General features: G+C 46.0%; 1 long non-coding RNA gene across 1 annotated transcript; it reads left to right on the plus strand.

The window, feature by feature from the left end:
* Positions 1–4,954: 4,954 nt before the first annotated feature.
* Positions 4,955–21,877, plus strand: LOC309327350. Its single transcript, XR_014150509.1, has 3 exons — positions 4,955–5,720; positions 5,769–6,312; positions 20,327–21,877. It is a non-coding gene; the product is annotated as an uncharacterized lncRNA (long non-coding RNA).
* The last annotated feature ends 673 nt before the right edge of the window (positions 21,878–22,550 follow it).

A 22,550-nucleotide genomic window follows, 5' to 3' on the forward strand; every position in this document is an offset into this window, starting at 1 on the left:
TAAAATTCATCTTGTTTGTTTTGGCCCAGTTCTCTAATCTGTCAAGGTCGTTTTGAAGTGTGATCCTGTCCTCTGGGGTGTTAGCCACCCCTCCCATTTTGGTGCCATCTGCAAATTTTATCAGGATGCCCTTGAGTCCATCATCCAAGTCGTTGATAAAGATGTTGAATAAGACCGGGCCCAAGACAGAACCCTGTGGCACCCCACTAGTCACTCTTCTCCAGGATGAAGAGGAACCATTGATGAGCACCCTTTGGGTTCGGTCAGTCAGCCAGTTTTGTGGGGGGGGGGTATTTTGTTAAGTGCTCTCTTGTTGCCACACCTGCTCCTTGTATTTGCTCCTGACCTGAGCACAAGGAGACCCTTTTGTTTCTGGCGGACCACCTGAGGAGATTTCACCCCTCCCATATCCAAGAATCTCCTGAGGTCTCTGCTGACTCTACAGAGAGGAGGAGCAATGTACTGCTCTCTACTTAATTAGTCAAGTGAGTGAATCTGTGTGTGAGAGAGAGAGAGTCAGTCAGTGTGTCGGAGAGAGAGTGCAAGAGATCGTGTTTATAGATAAGATTGCTGCTAAGAGCAGCTGCAGGCACTCAGAGTATAGCATTGATTTATGCTCAGAATATTTAGCTCTGTGTATAGTCTTGTATTATAGCTGTAGTTATAGAATAAAGGAAGATACTTTACAGAGCTGCTCTCCGAGTGGTTTATACTCTGCAAGACTCTGCAAAATGCTGCTGCGCAACGACTGTATAATTGAGACAGTGAATCCGGTGCTCTCAGCTCCAAGCTGTGAGTCCACAGCACTGTGACCTGTTCCTGTGGGAAAGGAGGTCTCTGGCAGTGCTACCCAGCTCGCCTAGCCCAGTTGGGGCTGTAGTGCATGAGTCCAGTTGGTACACTGGCTCAAGGGCGATGCTGACATCGGTTATGGGCCCAGTCGTTGTCCCAGTCGTCTGACCAGTCGTTGTTCCAGTCATCCCAGTCGTCCCAGTCGCCAGAGGTGTCTGTTGCTGATCGCTGGACGGCGGAACGGAGGCTGCATGCTGGACTGATTTGTGGTGCCTAGAAGCAGAGCTGTGTTGGAGCAGAGTGCTCAAGCTGCCGCTGTTGCTGTTGCTGCTGCTTGAGGTATGTTGCTGACTGCCAAATAAAGAAGATAGCATCCCTGTTTGCCTTTTAATTGCGCTCTGAGTGGGAGAGAGAGTGGCTGAAGAAGTCCAAGACTTTATCTGTGTTTGCACGAGGGAAGTGTCTTGCTCTAAGTAATAGCAGACATGGCCTGTGCACATTCTGGCCAGATGGCTCTATCCTTTCCTCTCCTCACGCCTGAAAACTATGCAGTTTGGCAAGTTAAGATGAAAGCGCTTTTGCAGAGGGAAAAGCTATTTCACACGATAGAAAATGACCCTCCAGATAAGGATGATGATGATTGGGCTGAGTGGCATGCTGCAGATATGAAAGCCCGAGGGACAATTGTTTTGAGTGTTTCAGACCACTTGCTGGTGAACTTAGAGGGTCAAGAGACTGCACAAGCTGTTTGGCATAAGTTGAGAGATATGCATCTGAGACAAAATGCTGGTTCCAGTGTGATTTTCTTCAAGAAGCTGTGCAGGTTGCAGTTGCAGAAAGGTGGTGATTTGCCTAGCCATCTATCTCAGTTAAAGCGTCTCAGACAGGACCTTGTTCAGCGAGACCTGGCTATTTCAGAGGCTGTGTTTGCAATGCTGATGATAAATAGCCTAGATGATTCTTACGATGGAGTAGCTGCCCAGATTTCTACAATGCCTTCTGACCGGCTAACAGAAGATTATGTGTCTAGCATGCTCTTGAATGAGTGGGATCGCAGACAGGCTGTTAAAGAAAGCCGGGACTGTGCTGCTAAAAATGTGCTTGAAAATGTGCCTGAGTCTTCAGCAGGGGAAAGTGAAAGTGAAACTGCTGCTGTTAAAGCACTAAAGTTGAAGCGGTGCTTTTCGTGTGGAGCACAAGGCCATTTGAGTTTTCAGTGCTGCAAGAAATCTTCAAAGAAGAAGGGAAACTTCAGAGGCAGAGGGGGAGGAGGACGAAATCCCCAAGCACCTGCTACTTCAAAAGCTTTGATCTCTCGCTGCTTTAGTCAACGTGGGCGGAGTTTCTTCGTGATCGACTCTGGCTGTTCTAACCACGTAGCCAAAGATAAGGATCTCTTTGTTCAGCTTGAGAAGCAAGAGAAAGAACTTCATCAAGCAGATGGGACAGTTCTCACGAGTGAGGCTAAGGGAACTGTGTTCTTAAAGAGCCTAAATGCAACTATTAAGAATGTCCTGTATGCGCCTGATATTCAGGACAATTTGTTGAGTGTTTCCCAGCTTGATCATCAGGGTTTTAAGGTGGTGTTTGCTAAATCTCGCTGTGAAATTCGTCAAGATGGCAAGCTCATTCTGTATGCCAAATGTGTTAATGGTTTGTACCAATTGCCTTTTGTTTCAGGTACAGGTACTGCAGAAGCAACTGAGAAAGAGTGTTGCAATTTGTCTGTTGATAAGAATGAGAAGTTGCATGACCAATGTATTCATTATTACCACCGTGTTTATGGTCATTTGAATTTCCAGGCTGTGGCAAAAATGCCTGATATGGTTCAGGGTATGAAGCTGAAAGAATGTCCCTACCACATGAAATGTGTTTCTTGTGCTGAGAGTAAGGCAAAGCAAGCTCCCAAAGGTACAGAGTCTGGGAGAGAGGCCAAGAAACCATACAAAGTCATTCATGCAGACTTAGTGGGGCCTCTAGCGCTCTCTAGAGGCAATTCAAGGTTTTTCATGGTTTTGATAGACTCCTACTCTAAATATGCATGGGTCTATTTGCTGCAGAAAAAGTCTGAAGCCTTTACCAAGTTTCGTCACTTTTGTAAATGGCTCAGGAATATACATAATGAGAATGTACGTTGTATTTTCACTGACAGGGGTGGAGAGTTTTGTTCAGAAGAGTTTGAGGCTTTTTTTTCTGAACAGGGCATTGAGCATAGGACTGCCACGCCCAGATCGCCCTGGCAGAATGGTTTATGTGAGAGAATGAACCAGACCCTGCAGCAAGGAATCAGAACACTGTTACATGATTCGGGGCTGCCCAATCCCTTTTGGGCCGAAGCTCTTTCGTTTTTCTGTCACGTGTATAACAGGAGGTACCAGTCTAGTATAAATTGCACCCCATATGAGATGCTTCACGGAAGGAAGCCGTGTGTGAAGCACTTTAAAATTTTTGGTTCGGAGGTTTGGGTGCACACCTCGCAGGGTGACAAACTGAGTAAGCGTGGAGAACATGGTGTTTTCCTAGGATATGAGAAAGGGTCTTATCGTGTCCTGATCACAGACACGAAAACCATAAGGCTGACCAGGAGCATTGACGACAATCCACAATGGGACAGAGTTGGCGTTTTTCAGTGCCATCCCATTTGTGATGATGGTGCAAAAGGGGCAAAGAAAGTTAAGAGGGAGGCAAGTTCTGATGTGATTGATAATCCTGATGCCAATGTAGTTCCAGATGATGGCACAGATTATCAGAGCCCAAAAGCCTCAGGTGAGTCTGACGCTGATTCAGACTTAGCAGCTTCATATACTTTAGCTCCCCATTCTCCCAAAGAGGAGGAAGCACCAGAACAAGAGGATCAAAAGGTTTTGCGCAGATCTGAGAGAACAACCAAGGGTGTACCACCGAAAAGGTTTTCTGAAGAGTTTGCAAAGGCTGCGGTCACATGCAACTCTGGTGGGGTTTTTAAACCTAGCATGAAATGTGCTGAGAGTAGTGGCACAAAACGCTGCATTTATTTCCTTACCTGACATTTGAAGGATCAGGATTGAAGGAGCAAGCATGTGTATAAAGTGGTTTGTTCAAATCTGCCTAATTAGAAGTGTCAATTTGTATCTAAGAGGAAGAAACGTGCATGAAAATTTTTCTAGAAGCTGCTTATTCATTTGTGTGTTCACAATGTGTATTTTGTGTAAACTACAGGTTGAGATTTATGCTTTAACTCTTTCCTAATAGACACAGAGTGGTTGTAGTAACTGTTAAATGATGTGATAAAGTGTCTTAGATAAGGGGGGAGAGAGACACCTGCAGATATGTTAACCAAGGTTGTAAGCAGAGAACAACTTTTGGAGTGTGTGTGCAAATTGCAGTTATGTTAAAGATTCTTGAATGGTCGGATGAAATGGGGGAGGATGAGGAGATTTCACCCCTCCCATATCCAAGAATCTCCTGAGGTCTCTGCTGACTCTACAGAGAGGAGGAGTAATGTACTGCTCTCTACTTAATTAGTCAAGTGAGTGAATCTGTGTGTGAGAGAGAGAGAGTCAGTCAGTGTGTCGGAGAGAGAGTGCAAGAGATCGTGTTTATAGATAAGATTGCTGCTAAGAGCAGCTGCAGGCACTCAGAGTATAGCATTGATTTATGCTCAGAATATTTAGCTCTGTGTATAGTCTTGTATTATAGCTGTAGTTATAGAATAAAGGAAGATACTTTACAGAGCTGCTCTCCGAGTGGTTTATACTCTGCAAGACTCTGCAAAACGCTGCTGTGCAACGACTGTATAATTGAGACAGTGAATCCGGTGCACTCAGCTTCAAGCTGTGAGTCCACAGCACTGTGACCTGTTCCTGTGGGAAAGGAGGTCTCTGGCAGTGCTACCCAGCTCGCCTAGCCCAGTCGGGGCTGTAGTGCATGAGTCCAGTTGGTACACTGGCTCAAGGGCGATGCTGACAGTTAGCCACCCCTCCCAGTTTGGTGCCATCTGCAAATTTTATCAGGATGCCCTTGAGTCCATCATCCAAGTCGTTGATAAAGATGTTGAATAAGACCGGGCCCAAGACAGAACCCTGTGGCACCCCACTAGTCACTCTTCTCCAGGATGAAGAGGAACCATTGATGAGCACCCTTTGGGTTCGGTCAGTCAGCCAGTTTTGTGTGGGGGGGGGTATTTTGTTGAGTGCTCTCTTGTTGCCACACCTGCTCCTTGTATTTGCTCCTGACCTGAGCACAAGGAGACCCTTTTGTTTCTGGCGGACCACCTGATACAAGCGTTTCCTCACATGTGCAAGCAGACAAATACCTCTGCGCATGCGAAATGCTTTGCTCTGCCTCCATGCTTCTGAATCCCAGTTGCTGGAAACCTCAGGAGCGGGGAGGGCTCATGCGCTCGGGTGCTGCTTGCTGGTTTCCCACGGCCATCCGGTTGGTCACTGTGATAACAGGAGGCTGGACTAGATGGGCCATTGGCCTGACCCAGCACAGCCTTTTCTTCTGTTCTTAAGCAACCATAAGGCCTGATTGAAGTGGAAGAAGGTTGCGCTCCATAGACAGAGGGGCATGGAGCTGAGCATGGCTGCGAGGCAAAAGGCTGGGGCAAGGTTTTGGAAAATGCTCCATTCAGTTCTGCCAAGCTTCACCTGGAAACCCAAATCCCCTCTATCGTAGAGCAGCAGTATTCTGAGGGCATCTTCCATGGGCCATGGGCCTGATCCAGCAGCCTCTTCTTGTGTTCTTAATGTAGAACAGTAGCAGAGGAGGGGAATCAGGGTTTCCAGGTGAAGCTGACCTTCTGATCGGCAAGTCCTAGGCTCTGTGGTTTAACCCACAGCGCCACCCGTGTCCCTTTGTAGCAATATAACAAGTGGGAAAATGAAGAAGGGAGAATCAACAAAAGATCCATGAAAATGTCAATGAATATCAAGCAATACTCATTGGTTAAAATCATGATGCCTGTTTCAGCAAACCAACAAAGCTTTCCAAAGATCTCTGAAGGAAGGGAGGGCTGCTCCTTGACAATATCCGCCCTCCCTTCCCCACAGGTGGGCAGGGTTTGCGGCACTGAGCAAGGCTCACCTGGGCGGGTGCCACCCACCTGCTTGAGCTGGCCTTTGACCCGCCCTCGGCCAGGGAGGACAATGGACGGCTGGCCAGGGGCGGGCCTAAGGCCAAAAGAAAAGAGGCTGACTCCTGGGCTCAAGCCTCTTTTGCTGTTCTTACGCAAAGCCTTATCTGCTTGCGGTGTTAGTCCCCAGGAATATTCCGGGCACTCGTTCCGTATCGGGGCTGCTACTTCAGCGGCGATACAGGGTTGAGACCCCGCACACATCAAGACACTGGGGTGCTAGCGCTCAACAGCCTACAAAAGTCACATTCGTCCCGGCTCCTCCTCCTTATCACTTGCAATTTAATTGTCTTACAGGTTTGCCCACCATGAAGATCTGGGTTATAGGCCACAGCATTGTCCACTGGGCAGCGGATTATGCACAGTCTCAAAATCGTGGCCATAACCTTAACATCCACCCCAAGGTACGCTTTCCCCCCCCAAATGATATTTATTACTTTTAAAGCTTACAAAATAGGAAAAAAGAAAAAAGAAAAGAAAAGAAAAAAGAAAAAAACAATACAATACAAAATATAAACAATACAATACACAACCTAACTAAACACATTAAACTAAACATAACCCTATCCCTAACCCTAACCCTAAACAAAATAAAGACAAAAACAATTTAAAAACACATACATCACACCTTTCCCATACTGTTTTTCATTCCCTTGTTTCATCGACCTCTTCTCACCTCCCTTTTTGTATTCCACTTCTATTAATTGTTTCAGCAAATCCTTTCCATCTTTCTCTATTTTCTGTCATACTATAAATATCTTAACATGTTTTTAACCTTATTTTCCATTAAGACTAGAATACTTGTATATGCTTAACTCCTTATAACATTTCTGCTAAGGCCATAAAATTTCATTCCAACATTTTTCTATCACTCATTAATTTTACAGTATTTCTATAAATAAACTTTAAATTTTCCAATCTTCTTCCACCATCTCTTCTCCCTGGTCTCGGATTCTGCCAGTCCTTTCCGTCAATTCCATATAGTCCATCAACCTGGAGATCTTATGTCCGAGGCTCTTAACTCTTTTCCTAGTCCCTTCTGCAGGTCTTCTTCATATTCTTTAATGCTAAAGAGCAGGTCTCGGGGAGACTCCATCCTAACAATGCTTTTATTCCTTCTCGACAGGTCAGCCAAATTTCCATAATTAAAGTTAAGATCCATAAAGGATTTCAGGACATGTTTCAAGCTTCCTCCAAATCCAAAGGCCCCCAGAACTTCAATCTCCTCCTGACCCAAGTCCATATCCCAAAAGTCTGTTGATCCCTGCATAGAGGGATCTTTCCAGCTTCCCTTCTCCAATCCAAGTTGGTCTCCGATCCTCAAAATCTGACTTTTTCTAGATTCAATCATAAAAGGCCTCAACTTATTGTGCTCAATTTGCTTCTGTAAGGCTGAGGATCCCACTTGTGTTACTTTAGGTTTGACAACAACAGCTTTCTCCTTCTCCTCCACAGTTTGTCCTGCCAAAGTAGATTCCTGTACCAAGTCCTGGGTAATTTCTGTGTTGGTGCTCACTTTTTGTCTCAAATTAATCGCTTTTTGTCCCAAGTTGTCAGTTTTAGTGGTCATATCATTTAACTTCTTATGAAGCTGTTCCAGCGAATAGCTTATCTTACATAATGCAGTCACAATGGCTTCTCCTGTCAACATTATTAAATGATCCAAGGTCAATCCCTGGTTCTCACAATTTCTTATCTCGCAGCTGGAGATTCCCCAGTTACACTGCTGTAACAGTTTCAAAAGCTCCCTCTAGAGGGAAACAGTCTCCACTTGTATCAATCCTTTCAAGCACAACTCAAGCAATAAAGATAGTTTCAATTTTCAGTTACTTTTCCTCCTTTTTAAACACAGAAGAGGACAATGGAAACAGTATCTTTCTCTTATTTAGCTAACTGTCAAATACGTTCTGTTCACAGTCAATGGACTCTCCCAAAATGTCCCTCCTTTTGTTTTTGTTTTTTAAAGTGATATTTATTCAGATTTTTAAAAATACAAAAAGTTAGAAGCATCAACAAAATAACATAATAATAAGAAAAAACAAAAACAAAGAAAAAACAGAAAGAACAAAAAAGATATAAATTCAAAATTGCATCATTTCATTATCACTAGGTCCAAAATTTCCCCCCTCTTCTCCTGCTTCCAAGGGGGGGTTGATAATTTTAACTGATGGAAATTTAATCCTTTGCCAAAGGCTTTCCGAGACTTTAGCTTGTAACATCTTTGCTCCAATCTATTTACAAAAGAGGAAGGCGGACTTCCTGTTTAAAACCTTCCCGTTTCGACTTCCGGGTTAGCACCATCAGCTAATGGCGGATCTTTTCTGATTTGGAGGGGACCGGCTCCGGGGAAATCGGGTCTTACCGCTACGGCAAAGTGGGGACCCTGCAGGAATCACAGGCGGGTGAAGCCTGTGAACGTGGGACTCTATTCAGAAATTATTGCAGGAATCCACCTTGACTCAGGAAAAAACTGCTGCCGTGGAATTTAAGGTAACGCAACTGGAAACAGAGAAGGTTCCAGATCTACAGAAACAAATTGAAGACCATAAACTGACGCTCTCTATGATTGAATTGAAGGAAAAACAGATGAACCTAAGGATTAGAGCTGTACCTGAATTGGAGAAGGGCACCCTGATAGATTTTTTGACACAAGAATTTGCAGAGTTTTGGAAGTCGGAATTGAAACAAGAAGAATTTAAAATTGTGAGGGCTTTCAGACTTGGAAAAGGAGGAAAGAAGATTAAAATAAGGGATTGTCTGATTACCCTTCGATCTAAAGAAGAGAGAGACAAAATTTTGGGGTTGCATTTCCAGAATCCTTTGATAATTCTGCAATCAAGAGTGGAAATTTTCAAAGACATACCGAAACATCTTTTGGATCTTAGATCCAATTTTGGAGATCTGGTTGCCCTTCTGAGAAAGAATAAAATTATTTTCAGGTGGGAATTCCCCAAAGGCCTATATTTTAGCTACAAAGGAAGAAAGATAAAAATAAGATCAGTGGAGGAAAAAGACAAGTTTTTGGGAAATCACGAAGAAGACCTGCAGAAAGGACTTGGAAAAGAGCCAGAAGCTTTGGACAAGAGTTCACCAAAAAGAGGGAAACCAACACTACCGACTAATATAGACAAACTACTGGGTGCTGCTGGAGGAAAAGCAGAGTAGAATGTGAATGGACTTAACTCCCCGGAAAAGAGACGGAGAGTCTTTTATTTATTAAAAAAAGAACAATTGGACTTGATTTGTTTACAAGAAACGCATGTGACAAGGCTGCATCGGAAGATTTTGAGTAATAAAAGATTAGGACATTGTCAGGACTGCCTCTGGGTCCCAGCTCACAGAAGACCCACGCCCGGTGGATGTAATATACAAAAGTCTTTATTGAAGTTTATTTTCCATTTCAAAGCTTTGGGCGCGCAGACCCACGTCTTGACGCTAGATCGGCTAAGTCCCCTCTGACTCACTGCTCCTCCCACACCAGTTTAAGATCCTAGCCCGGCTCCACCTCCTACGCTGTTCTTTCCTTCGCTGGGTCCTTCTGCCCTCTGGGGTCTCCTCCTTCCTGGACTCCTCAGACGCTGACCCCCCTTCGTCCTCCCTTTCCTTCCGGCGGGCTTTAGGACCTGGCTCCCTACCCGGGCTCCCTGCTGTGCCGCTCGCCTGTACATTTGAACTTGGCGCGCGCGCCCAGCCGGTAACCTTCCTCCTGACCGTTTCCTCGCTTCCTGATGCGGGCGTGACCAAACCTGACTCCTCTCCTCCCGCTGGTGGTGAGAGCCCTGGTCCCGCTTCCTGGGACTCCCCCTCCCCACTGCGCTCTGGTGGGGAAGCTGGTCCTGATTTCCAACTGCTGCTCAGGGACTCCCCGCTGGCCCCTTCCTCCTGGGGCTTCCCCCCTGGAACCCCCCTTGCTCTGGCCATCGGCGCTCCCCTCTGTGAGTCCTCTGATTCGCTGGAGAGGCTTGTGGAATAACTCTTTCCACTGTCACTGCCTGCACCCCCCTCGGACTCCTCCTCCTCACTCTCCATTTGCTCCCCCTCCTGTGTCTCTCCTTCTGAACCCCTGACAGACATGAATTTATATCATCAGACAAAGTTAAGAAAAGAGGAGTAGTACTCTATGCAAAGGAGAGCCTGTCACCGAAATTCTTATTTAAAGATGACCAAGGAAGATTTGTCGCAATTGAAATTCAATCACAAGGAGAGAAGTTTTTGATAGTAGGTATTTATGCACCAAATGAGGGGGAATCGGAATTTTTTAAGAAGCTACATGAAACTCTGATGGACTATTTGGATTATAACATGATTTTGATGGGAGACATGAATGGAGTGGTGTCTACTAATATGGATAAAGCCCAGAGACAGGTGGTTACAAAAGATGGCAGATTACCAAAGACGTTCTTTGATATGGCTGACAATATGGACTTGGTTGATATTTGGAGAACTAAGAACCCCTTGGGAAGAGAAGGAACTTTCTTCTCTGAAGCCAAAATGACATGGACAAGAATTGACCAAATTTGGGTAACTAGGGGGCTGGCCCCGAAGATTAAAAAAGCGGAAATTTGCCCTAAAACTTGCTCCGATCATAATGCTGTAAAGATGGAAATGAAACTAACACCAATTGGTTCCTTTAGATGGAGGATGAATGACTCTTTGTTTAGGAATGAGGAAGTGACTAAAAAGGCCCTAAAAAACTTGAGAGACTATTTCGAGATAAATATGAATACCACTGTTGAAAAAAGAGTAATTTGGGATGCAAGTAAAACAGTTAGAGAGGGTTCTTGATACAACAGAATGAAACCAAGAAGAGAGCTCAAAATGAAAAAAGGAAAAAAAATGGAGAAAATAAAGGAAGGAGAAAAGAGACTGAGAGTTAAACCAAAATTGCAGGAGATCCTGAAGGAGATAAAGTTATATCAAGTAGAATATATGAAATTGATGAATCGGGAAATAGAATGGAAGATTAAACAGATGAGACAAAAGACAATTGAATTGGCTAACAAATGCGGGAAACTGCTGGCTTGGCAAATGAAAAAAAGACAAAAACTTAATACTATTACCAATTTGGAAGTGGAGGGAAAGAATATACAGAATCCTGTGGAGATCAGGAAGTGCTTTCAGAAATATTTTAAACAGTTATATACACAGGAGACCCAGAAAGAAATGGATATTGACCAATTTCTGAAAATAAATGGACTACAAAAAATCTCTCAAGAGAACAAGTTAATGCTGAATTATAAAATAACAGATCAAGAGGTGGAAGGAGCTATTCAGAATATGAAATTGGGCAAATCTCCAGGGCCGGACGGCTTGACTTCAAGATATTATAGATCTTTGAAAGAATGGCTAGTACAGCCTTTGAAGGAAGTTTGCAATGAAATACTGGAGGGGGGAAAGGCACCAGAGTTGTGGAAAGAAGCCTATATTACACTTATACCGAAAGTAGAGTTGGCGAAGACACAGCTTAAGAACTACCGTCCCATATCTTTGCTCAATGTGGATTACAAAATTTTTGCTGAAATTATGGCTAAAAGATTTTAAAAGGTATTGGTAGAAGAAATCCATAAAGATCAGGCGGGCTTTCTCCCGGGGAGACACTTGTCAGATAATACAAGGAATATAATTAATATTTTAGAAAAATTACAAGTGAATATTAACACTAAAGCAGTTTTGATATTTGTGGATGCGGAGAAAGCCTTTGACAACATTTCTTGGAGTTTCATGAAGAAAAATTTACAGGGAATGGGGGTAGGCCAAGGTTTTGAAAACGGTATAGGTGCAATATATTCAGAACAAAAAGCTAAATTAATTGTGAATAACGTAGTTACAGAAGAATTTAAGATTGAGAAAGGAACACGACAGGGGTGCCCAATATCCCTGTTGCTTTTTATTTCGGTCCTGAAGGTTTTGCTCAATATGATTAGAAGGGACCAATTGGTTAAAGGTATACAAGTCGGAGCTAAACAGTATAAATTGAAAGCATTTGCCGATGATTTAGTCTTGACATTACAGGAGCCAGAATCCAGTACTAAAAGAGTATTGCAATTAATCCAAGAATTTGGTCAGGTTGCGGGATTTAAGTTGAATAAATTGGAAACTAAGGTGTTAGAGAAGAACTTAACAGGGATTGAGAAAGAGAGGTTTCAGAAGGAGACAGGACTAACATTGGTTAAGAAAGTGAAATACCTGGGGGTTAACATGACTGCTAAGAATGTGAATTTATTTAAAGATAACTGTCAGGGGCTCAGGAGCAGAGGCACAGGAGGGGGAGCAAATGGAGAGCGAGGAGGAGGAATCCGAGGGGGGTGTAGGCAGTGACAGTGGTCAGAGGGATTCCACGAGCCTCTCCAGCGAATCGGAAGATTCACAGAAGGGAGCGCCGATGGCCAGGGCAAGGGGGGTGCCAAGGGGGAAACCCCAGAAGGAGGGGGCCAGCGGGGACTCCCTGAGCAGCAGTTGGAAATCAGGACCAGCTTCCCCACCAGAGCGCAGTGGGGGGGAGGAGTCCCAGGAAGCGGGACCAGTGTTCTCACTACCAGCGAGAGGAGATGAGTCAGGATTGACCACGCCCACATCGGAGAGCGGGGAAACGGTCAGGAGGAAGGTTACCGGCTGGGCGCGCGCGCCAAGTTCAAATGTACAGGCGAGCGGCACAGCAGGTAGCCCGGAGAGGGAGCCAGGTCCTAAAGCCCGCCGGAGGGAGGGGCAAGACTCAGGGGGGTCAGCGTCAGAAGAGTCCAGGAAGGAGGAAACCCCAGGGGGCAGAAGGACCCAGAGGAGGAAGGAACAGCGCAGGAGGTGGAGCCGGGCTAGGATCTTAAACTGGTGCGGAAGGGGTAGTGACTCAGAGGGGACTTCGCCGATCTGAAGTCAAGACGTAGGGCTGCACGCTCTGGGGTTTGAAATGGAAACTAAACTTCAATAAAGACTTTTGTACATTACATCAACCGGGCGTTGGTCCTCTGTGAGCTGGGACCTGGAGGCAGCTCTGACAATAACTATGAAAAATGTTGGATGGAAGTGAAAAAGGATTTAGAAATATGGTCAAATTTGAAGTTATCATTGCTAGGCCGAATTGCCGCGATAAAGATGAATGTATTGCCAAGGATGTTGTATTTGTTTCAAACATTGCAAATTTTGGACAAGGTGGACTGTTTCAAGAAGCGGCAGAGAGATATTTCTAGATTTATCTGGCAGGGCAAGAAGCCTCGAATAAAATTTAAGATTTTAACTGATGCTAAAGAAAGAGGGGGATTTGCCTTGCCAGACCTTAAACTTTGTTATGAATCAGCCGCATTTTGTTGGCTGAAAGAATGGCTGCTTCTGGAAAACACAGACTGGGACTTGGAAGGTTTTAACAATGTATTTGGGTGGCATGCATATTTGTGGTATGACAAGGTCAAAGCACATAAAGCATTTAAAAACCATGTTGTCAGGAGAGCACTGTTTAATGTCTGGATAAGATATAAAGATTTGCTTGAAAATAAAACTCCAAGGTGGTTGTCACCAATGGAAGCTAAGGCTCTGAAAAAACTCAATGTGGAGGCAAATTGGCCGAAATATTGGGAAATTTTGGAACAAGGAGACAGATTAAAACTGCAGAGTTTTGACAAATTAAAAAACAAAGTACGAGACTGGCTTCATTATTATCAAATAATGGAGGTTTACAATTTGGATAAGAAAATTGGTTTTCAGGTGGAGAAATCAAAATTGGAAACAGAATTGTTAGATCCTAAAACTAAGAACTTGTCAAGAATGTATAACTTGCTGTTGAAATGGAATACACAGGATGAAATGGTTAAATCTGTTATGATCAAATGGGCACAAGACGTTGGACATAATAATATGATGGCTGACTGGGAAAAGTTATGGACCACAGGTATCAAGTTTACGGCATGTAATGCCTTAAGAGAGAATTTAATGAAAATGATTTACAGGTGGTACTTGACAGTGTTGGTTTGCAAGCCCCCTCCATAGAGGCTGGCCCCTCTCACTGTCCTCGGAGCTTGCTTACCGGTAACCTCCTCTGGCTGATATCCAGACAGACCAGGGAGATTTTGATAGGTGACATTTTCCCAAGCATGGGCAAAATGCACAACCCCTCCTGCTTCCGCAGGGGAAATAAAATAAGTCATAAATCTATTTACATGATGTTTATTTCTGACATTACAGCACTAGAGAAAAACACGTCCTTTCAGTTCAGTTCCTCCAGCAAGTCTGACAAACTTCCTGTACATGCGCACTCGGAAGGTTTTAAGTTGCACTCTTCACAAAGACTTATCCAGCCTGTGAACGTCCTGGGAAATTCTTTCCCAGAGATAAGGCATCATGTTGTGTCAACAAACTGGCTGTCTGCAGCGGTGATGCTTCCATATACTGACAGACACCAGTCAAGCTTGCAAAAATTTACCATTTGCCCAATAATAAATGTTGGAAATGTAAAGAGATTGAAGGTACATTCTTTCACCTTTGGTGGACATGCCCAAAGATTAAGACCTTCTGGGAGATGATCTATAATGAAATGAAAAAGGTATTTAAATATACCTTCCAGAAGAAACCAGAGGCCTTTCTCTTGGGCATGGTCGGCCAATTGGTGCGAAAAGAGGATAGAACTTTTTTTATGTACGCCACAACAGCAGCAAGAATACTCATCGCAAAGTATTGGAAAACACAAGATGTACCCACCCGGGAAAAATGGCAGATGAAGGTGATGGACTACATGGAACTGACTGAGATGACTGGCAGAATCCTAGACCAAGGAGAAGAGTTGGTGGAAGAAGATTGGAAAAAATTTAAAGTTTACCTTCAGAAATATTGTAAAATGAAGGATTGTTAGAAAGATGTTGGGAAAAGAAAATGTGGTTTTAGCAGAAAAGATATAAAGGATTAAGTAAAAATGAATTGGTGAAAGAGAGAACGCAAAATTATAGTATATTAAGACAAAGTAATAAGATAAAAACAAGGTTGGAAGGATTTGCTGAAATATCTATGTGAATTAGAATACAAAAATGGGAGGTGAGAGGAGGTCAAGGAAGTAAGTGAATGTAAATTAGTGATGTATAGGTTTGACTCGTTTTTTATACTTTTTTCTTTTTCTTATTTTTTGGTGATTTTTTTGTATGTATTGTTTTTTCTTTTTCTTTTTTGACTGTTTTTTGCATTTTTTCCCTTTTTTTCTGTAACCTTTAAAACTCTAATAAAATTTTATTAAAAAAATAAAATAAAACCTTCCTGTTTCGGTGCCAAATTAATATATTTAAAGATCCAATTTTCCGTTCTAATCACGGGTTGTTGTTTAAAGTCCAATTGTCCACAGGAAAAAGTCAGCGCTCTCGGCAACAGCAATGCGGCTTCACTCCGTGAAAGAAGCAGTCGATTCAAAGCACCGCGCCGCTCACCCCATGTCACTCCGGATCCCCGAAACAGGGTTTTCCCGCGAGTAGGGGAGGCGCAAAAGGTGCCAGCCGAATCCCAGGTTCACAAGCTTCTTCCGCCTGTGATTTCAGTGGGTCTCCGCCTTCGCCGCGGCGGTTCAGACCCTGATTTCCACGGAGCAAGTTCCTCCCGATCGGAGGAGCTCCGCCATTGCCGGAGGCGCCAACCCGGAGGAGAATGATCTAGTGGAGCAAAAAGGCATTGCCCTTGCCCTTGGTGCAAGGGCAGATTTTAAAATCCTGCATGCCTTGTACCGATCAATGACCATCGGCTGGTCCAATCTCCTACTCCGTCTTCACTGGAGGGGGGCTTCCAATCCCTCTCGCCTCAATTATGCAGTGAGTAAAATTAGCAGGGCCACGCGCAACACCATGCGCCAAATTGGTGGGTTCTCTATTCCACATCCCTCCATCACAGCAGATAGAGTTGACCTATTCCGGGGGGACGGGGTGCACCTGACCCCACTGGGCAATGACTTCTGGCTCCACGACTTGCGACGAGCCCTTGGGGACTGGATAGATTGCGGGGTTTGATTGGTCCTCGGTTGTGGGACTTGGCGGCGAGGCCCCTTAGGGCCTCGAGTGGCGGTTCTAGGCCTTGGCAAGGTAGCCTTCAGTCTAACATCAAGTTGGGGGGGGGGATGCAGTCATGCTTGCAGGGCCCATTGAAGAGCAAAACCGGGAGTCCCTGGCCCTAGAGTGGCGGCATGTAGGTCAAACTCCCCAGACGAGGTCAGTGGAAGGGCATGCTGTGTAAGTTTGCGCTTTGCAGTCCCCTCTCACTGGGCCTCAACTGCCTGCATATCCTCAGCCAGGTGGGCTGAGAGGGTTGCCTGCCAAGGCCTGTGCCAAGTTCCCCACTTCTGAAGCTCAATCAAGTTATGGCCAATTTGAACCCATACTCTGGTCTCTTGTCTTATCATTTGGGAAAAGGGGTAGGCACCACAGACAGGGTTTAGCGTGTGTGCCCGCAAACGTCTAGTAGCAGGGAGTTCCACAGGGCTTGGCTTGTCACACTAAAGGGTACATCCCTAGTGAAGACTAGATGAAACTCAGGGGTGCTGGGAACCACCAGAGATTCTCCGTGAGGGAGGTGGAATCATTTGGGTCCTAGTCGTTGAGGGCTTTTCTTTGCTTCTAAGAGCCTTCTTCCCCTGGGGGTTCCCCAGCTTGGGCCTCCCCCCAATTCTCTGCATCCAGACAGTCCATGACACCCCTGTCCTGAGACCAAGCTTCTGGTCAGCAGAAGCAGGAAGGCCTAGAAGGCCTGGCAAGGCCTGCACAAATCTTTCCAGCCTAACTGTTAGCAGTCAAATGCTGCGTTGTAGCAGGAACCCCCCCACCCCAATCATTCTGTTTGTACAAACTTCACACACACTCACACTCACATACTACATACGCCACACTTCTGTTATAAATTCATAAGAAAATCAACCATACATCGGATTTGCACTGTTCCATTTTTATTTTACTCTATGAAGGAAGGTTTGATACAGGGCAGCCATAATCCCTTCACCATCCCAGCACATCTACAGGAGCCCTGCCCAGTTATGGCTATGCCAACCCTGATGATCCCAGGCAGAAGACAATCAAGATCACAAAGAACTTGCATATGGGAGTGGATTCAGCATGGACTGAAACAAAGGACTCTGATCAGATCTTCCCTCAGGGGGCAGGAAACTGCAAACTCCCCTTTGTCTCCTGGAAGTGACTCATGGGGAGGGGGGAAAGGAGGAACCAGCCAGGTGACAAGACACTCAGATTACCACCACCAACTCCTCCCTCAACCCCTCCTTTCTGTAATGTATGCATGATGTTTCTGGGGGTGGGCTAGACCTAGAGGAGGGGAATTTCAAAAGTTTTTATAAGGTCTTGCACACCATTTTTCTGTGTCTTTCCTCTCACCTGCAAGTGAGGGGAGCACCCTGTCGCGACAGTCTTTCTTCAATAAAGACCAAGCCTACAGGCTGCTGATTTGCTCCAATTTACTCTGGTTGGTGTCTTTCCTTTTTGTCCAAGGGAGCCCTCAGATTTTTCCGGTAACAGCAGAGGCATACCTTGACTCCCTTGTGATCTTGGCCAGAAGCTGTATCAGTACATGTGAAACTGGGAGAGACCATGGACCAGAAACTCCAAAAGTTTGCTTTTTGTCACCTTTCATGCTCTGCCTGTGATTTTCTCTATGACCATCAGGACTGCTCTTCTTCCTCTCTCCCTCCCTCTCTTCCTGCAACTCTCACCTGCTGTCTCTATCTTTCTTCTATCCAAGCACCACTTGGCACTCCACTCACAGTTCCAATAGCACCACTGGCCAACCTGGGAGATGGTCCTGCAGGCTGATGAGATGGGTGCCTAGAGGAGCCTGCATGCCTGGCCTGGCCTCCCAGATGGGCATGTGTGCTCCTAGCCACTGGGTGAGAGGTGTGGTTTTGGTGGCCCCCTGAGCCTGCACTTTTTGGTGGGAGGTAAGGTTGTATAGGTGTCCCTGACTTTGAGTTCCGTAACATGGTCTAATTATGTGCATCCACACACACCATATAGATGAATGCTTCCCTTCAGACTAGAGCTGTCTCCAACCAAATCACTCACAAGCACAAGCATTCTCCATAGGCAGGCTAGTAGCTTACTGGCCAGACATTAACCAGAACTAAACAACAAAGCATAATATATTTGAAAAGTACAATAAAAAGCCATGTGCCAAATCCTCCCCATATCAAAGTTAAATAGCATTTATGTCATTCCCACATTCTTGAGAGGGCCAGAGGGGCTGTAAGCGCAAGCGCACACCCACCCCAACGGAAAGGGAAATTCTCCAGCTGCAAGAGCCAACCTCTTGGGACCACTCAGGAGGTACTTGTGGCTGGGGAAAGCCTCACACAGCTCCCTCTCTCCTGCTGCAGGCAGTGCTCCAGGGCCTGAGAGTTCAAAGAATGACAGTGAGAAATTGCCATGATTTGATCCTGTCCCCTGGAGAGTCCCAAAGCTGTTGTCTGTGTCTTAGGGAGATGTGGGCAGCCCTGGTGTGTGAAGAAGCCCTCCAAGGACTGCTGTCCTGGAAGAAAAGCTGCAGTGAAGAGAACCGGCTGGGGCTGTACACCAAGGTCTGCATCTTTGAAGACTGGATCCACTACACAATTGCCAACAACTGAAGAGCAATAAAGCCAGATTGAGCTCTGACCTGGTATCTCGCTGCTCTGAGAAAGACCCTGTGATCTGGCACCACCAGCAATGCAATGACTATACAGGCCTGGTTACTGTGGAAGAGAAGGCTTCTAGGAAGCCCACCCCCCAGTCTGCCCACCACCAGAGGGGTCATGGCTGAGGCAAGGGAGCAGAATCGAATGATTTGCTCCCTCACTCCTCAGCTTCCGGCACACCTCCTGGAATGGCTTGATTTCACATTATGGTAGATGTTGGTTAGGTTTTACCATGTAGGTGAGGGAATATATTAACTATATTTTATTCCTCCACAAACCTGGCCAACAGACAAAACATCAGCTTATCGCTTGTGTTTAGAAGCACAGTGCCGAGCAGCTTAAACAGTAAAAACAAAAGTCTTTAGGCTGATCTCCCCCTTCTGTTACCCTGTAAACAGGTCACCGACTGAAAAGTATGGTTAAAACATATAGTTTGCTCACAGTCAAGCACCTGTCCTTAGCAACAACAGCAGTAAAAATAAATGCAGGAAAAATACTTGTATTTACAGTGAAAGCAGCCTCAGGCATGAGCCTGATGCTGGAGCAAGCAGATACAAGTCTTCTCCCATTGGTTGGAGAGAGAGAGAGAGAGAGAGAGAGAAGGAACAGAAAATACTTCTTTTCTTCTTCCCTACCAAGAGAGGAGGGGAAATGAAATAACACAGAGCCTTCTCTACCAATTGCATTGATCTGAGTCCACTTAACAGCAATACTGCTCTGTGATTTTAATCCCCACACATGCTTACTAGTAAGAAATAACTGGCTGCGGAGATTCTCAAGCCCGGAAGGAAGCTAGGCTGATAGCAGAGAGCCACTTTAGGAGGGGGTCCTTCTGCAAGACGCCCCACTGTCCCCACAAAACAGGAAAGGGTTGCCAAGGGAAAACCAGAAGGAAAAGTCTGGGGAGGAAAGGAGGTGGGGGAAGAATGCGTGCCAGAGAGAAACTGCGACTCATTTGCATCAGCTATTTCTTGTGACTTGCAAATTCATCCAGTGTTAGCAAGAGCTAATGGAAAGTGTCAGGGAGCTAGCAGTGCCTTTTACCAGCTTTGTCTGGTTCGCTAGCTGCAGTAGGGCCATTCCTGGATGACGGATTGCCCCATTCCCCACTCCCTATAGGTCTTCAGCCCCTCTTATTTCTCCGAGTCCCCGTCATGGAATAGGGCAGAACTACTGTTTTTCGCACCATACAGTTGTGCTGGCTGAGACTGATGGGCTTTGGACGGATAGTCCAAAACATCTGGAGGGCACCAGGTTGACAAAGGCTGTTCTCTCTCATGGCCTGTGATGAAGCCTTCCTGAAGCAAGCTATGCCTGGCTTTCATCTTTCCCCATTGTTATTATCTTCATCCACAAATCTCAGGGCGGTTTACCACCTAAAACTGCAATATAAAAAACACAAAATGCATAATAAAAATAAGAAGAAAAACAAGCATCCCCCCACGCAACACATTTAGAAAGCTGTCAGATGTCAATCAGCCAAAGGCTGGGTTGAAGAGGAACATTTTCGCCTGACGCCTACAGATAGGTCGCAAAGGTGCCAGGCGAGCCTCCCTGGAGAGAGCCTTCCACAAACAGGGAGCCACTGCAGAAAAGGCCTGTTCTTGTGTAGCCACCCTCCTCTCGGGGAGGAGGCACCCGAAGAAGGGCCTCAGAGGATGAATTTCCCTTGGAAACGCCTTTATCCTTTGTAGAAAGCACCGAGGCCCACTTCGTCATCCCTAGGCCCCCTTGAAAGGTGACGTGGTCTGTTCTTCTCATCCTGCGGTCTCTCTTCTCTCTTCCAGTTGTCACCCCGCATTCTGAGATCTGGTTTCTGGACCGAGCTCTCTACTGGCATTTCCTCACCACAACCTTCACTGCTTACTGCCGGCTCCTGATCACCCACCTGGGGCTGCTGCATTGCCAGTATGCCTTCACCAGCTACGGCATCAGCCCCCGGGCTAAAGTGAGAGAACTACAGACGGCCCGTCCCTTTTCCTAGGCTCTGCCACTCCTGCTCATTCTGTCTTCACAAAAGCCCTGTGAGGGAGGTCAGGCTGAGAGTGAGTGACTGGCCTGAGGTCACCCAGTGAGCTTCATGGCCAGACAGGAATTTGAACCCCGGCCTCCCGGGCCCTAGACCGACATTCTGATCCACTGTTTCTTCCCAGCTGTTGTCTGGACCCAAGTTTGAGAAACACTGCTCTTACCACTATGTCACACCACCTCTACACTGACTGGCTGCTGCTCTCCAGGGCTTCAGGTGGCATGGTGGCGGTCTCTCCCAGCCTTCCTTTGCAGATACCAGTGAGGATTTGCCTGCAACATAAATGCTCTTGCCTCTGAACTTGAACACTGACTCTCCAGGATTTGGGCCCTGGATCTGCACACTAGACTTCTGTGGAGGCAGCCGAGAAGAGCATTCGCCTTTTTTGCTGCTGCTGCTGCTGCTGCATCACAGCGTTAAGCTTCTGGTCTCCGCTCGCCCCCCTCCCCAGCCTAGCCCATTCCCTGCTAGGTTGCATCTGTCCATGGAGGTCCCCCTGCAAGAGCTATGCTTCTCAGCCATACTGGCATCCTGTCCTGCATTTACTCAAGTGAGAATCCTACGTTGCCCCCTGCCCCCCCCCATGCTCACTGCCAAGGATTTTGCTGCGCTTGCCTGTGCTTTTGCTGGTTTTGTAAACTGCTTTGAGGTTTTTTGTTCTACAATCAAGCAACACATACTTTTCATGAAATAATGAAATGGAAACATGGCCACCTGCCCAACCTGAGGAGGTGTGTGCAGATCTCCAAAAACAGATTGGGTTTTCGTTGGAAGGGGACAACACCTGCTTCTGGTGCTCATGAGCAACAGTGAGTGAGTGTCAGTTGCAATCAAAGTGTACTTCCTGCATTGCAGGGGGTGGGCTGGATGACCCTTGGGGATCTCTGAAGCCTACAATTCTCTAGAATCTGAGGCAAACTGACAGTGTTTAGCTTGGGTGTTGGTGACAAATGAAGGCCTTTCTGTGGCAAATAGCCTGGACTGGCATAGATTTTTTCTTTGGGCCTTTCCCTGAACCCATAAATTTGGGACTTGCTTCCAGAAAAATGTGCAGGACAGACCTGCAGCCATTCCATGTAAAGACAAAAGACAAAACAAAAAAAAGACCTCTATGCTGACTTGCCCGTTTCAGGATAGTTTCACCCAGGTTCCAAAATGCCACACTGATCTCAACAAAATTCATTTCAAGTTAGTGTGCATATAGCTATAGCCTTGTATTGTTGTTAAGTTTGCTTCAGATGATTCAATTGGTTTCACTTCTGCCCTGTGTGTTTGCCAAAGGACTGGCAGTGGACTTTTTCGCCTGTTCTTAAAGACCACAAAGACCAGAGAGAGCGACCTGCGTAGGGGAAACTTCTGCACCAAATGCATCAGCGAACCCAATGCACCCAGTTATCTCTCCTCGTGTGAGATAGAGAGTGGTTGCCAGTCAGTGCAGAGCAGCCTTTCTCCACCTTGGGTCACCCAATGTTGTGGGAATACAAGGCCCATCATCCCTGACCACTGGTCCTGCTAATGAGGTCCTGGCCACTGGTGGTTTGGGCATGCTGCAGGCCTCGTGGTGAGTGCCACCCAGCATTTTGTCACCCTCCTCAGTGGTGACGCCCAGGGTGGCACACAACCACCGCACCCCCTTCCTCCGCCCTTGCCTGCAGAGACAATGGAATGCATCCCTCCTGTCATAATCCTGTTTTTATCAAGGGACAGAGTTAAGAGCTTTCAGCAGCAGTAGCAACCTCCAAGGATGCTGTGTTTTGATAATCAGTTGGTGTTTGTTTCAGGCTGCTTTGGGCACCATTCAGTGCAGTGACATAGCGTATGAGCACACTCAACTAAACTTGCCATTTGTGGGCACTCTCAGTTGGCATCTCTGTGGTTGGCAATGATGGGAAAACAGAACTGAGATGTCTGTAAGAAGCTGGTGAGGTGGGCAAGGGGGCTTGGCTTAGCTCAGGCAAGGGACTGTTGGATGGCCTCCTTAA

The sequence above is a fragment of the Podarcis erhardii genome (assembly GCF_964252035.2).
Source record: "Podarcis erhardii genome assembly, chromosome: 13".
Classification (NCBI taxonomy): Eukaryota; Metazoa; Chordata; class Lepidosauria; order Squamata; family Lacertidae; genus Podarcis; species Podarcis erhardii.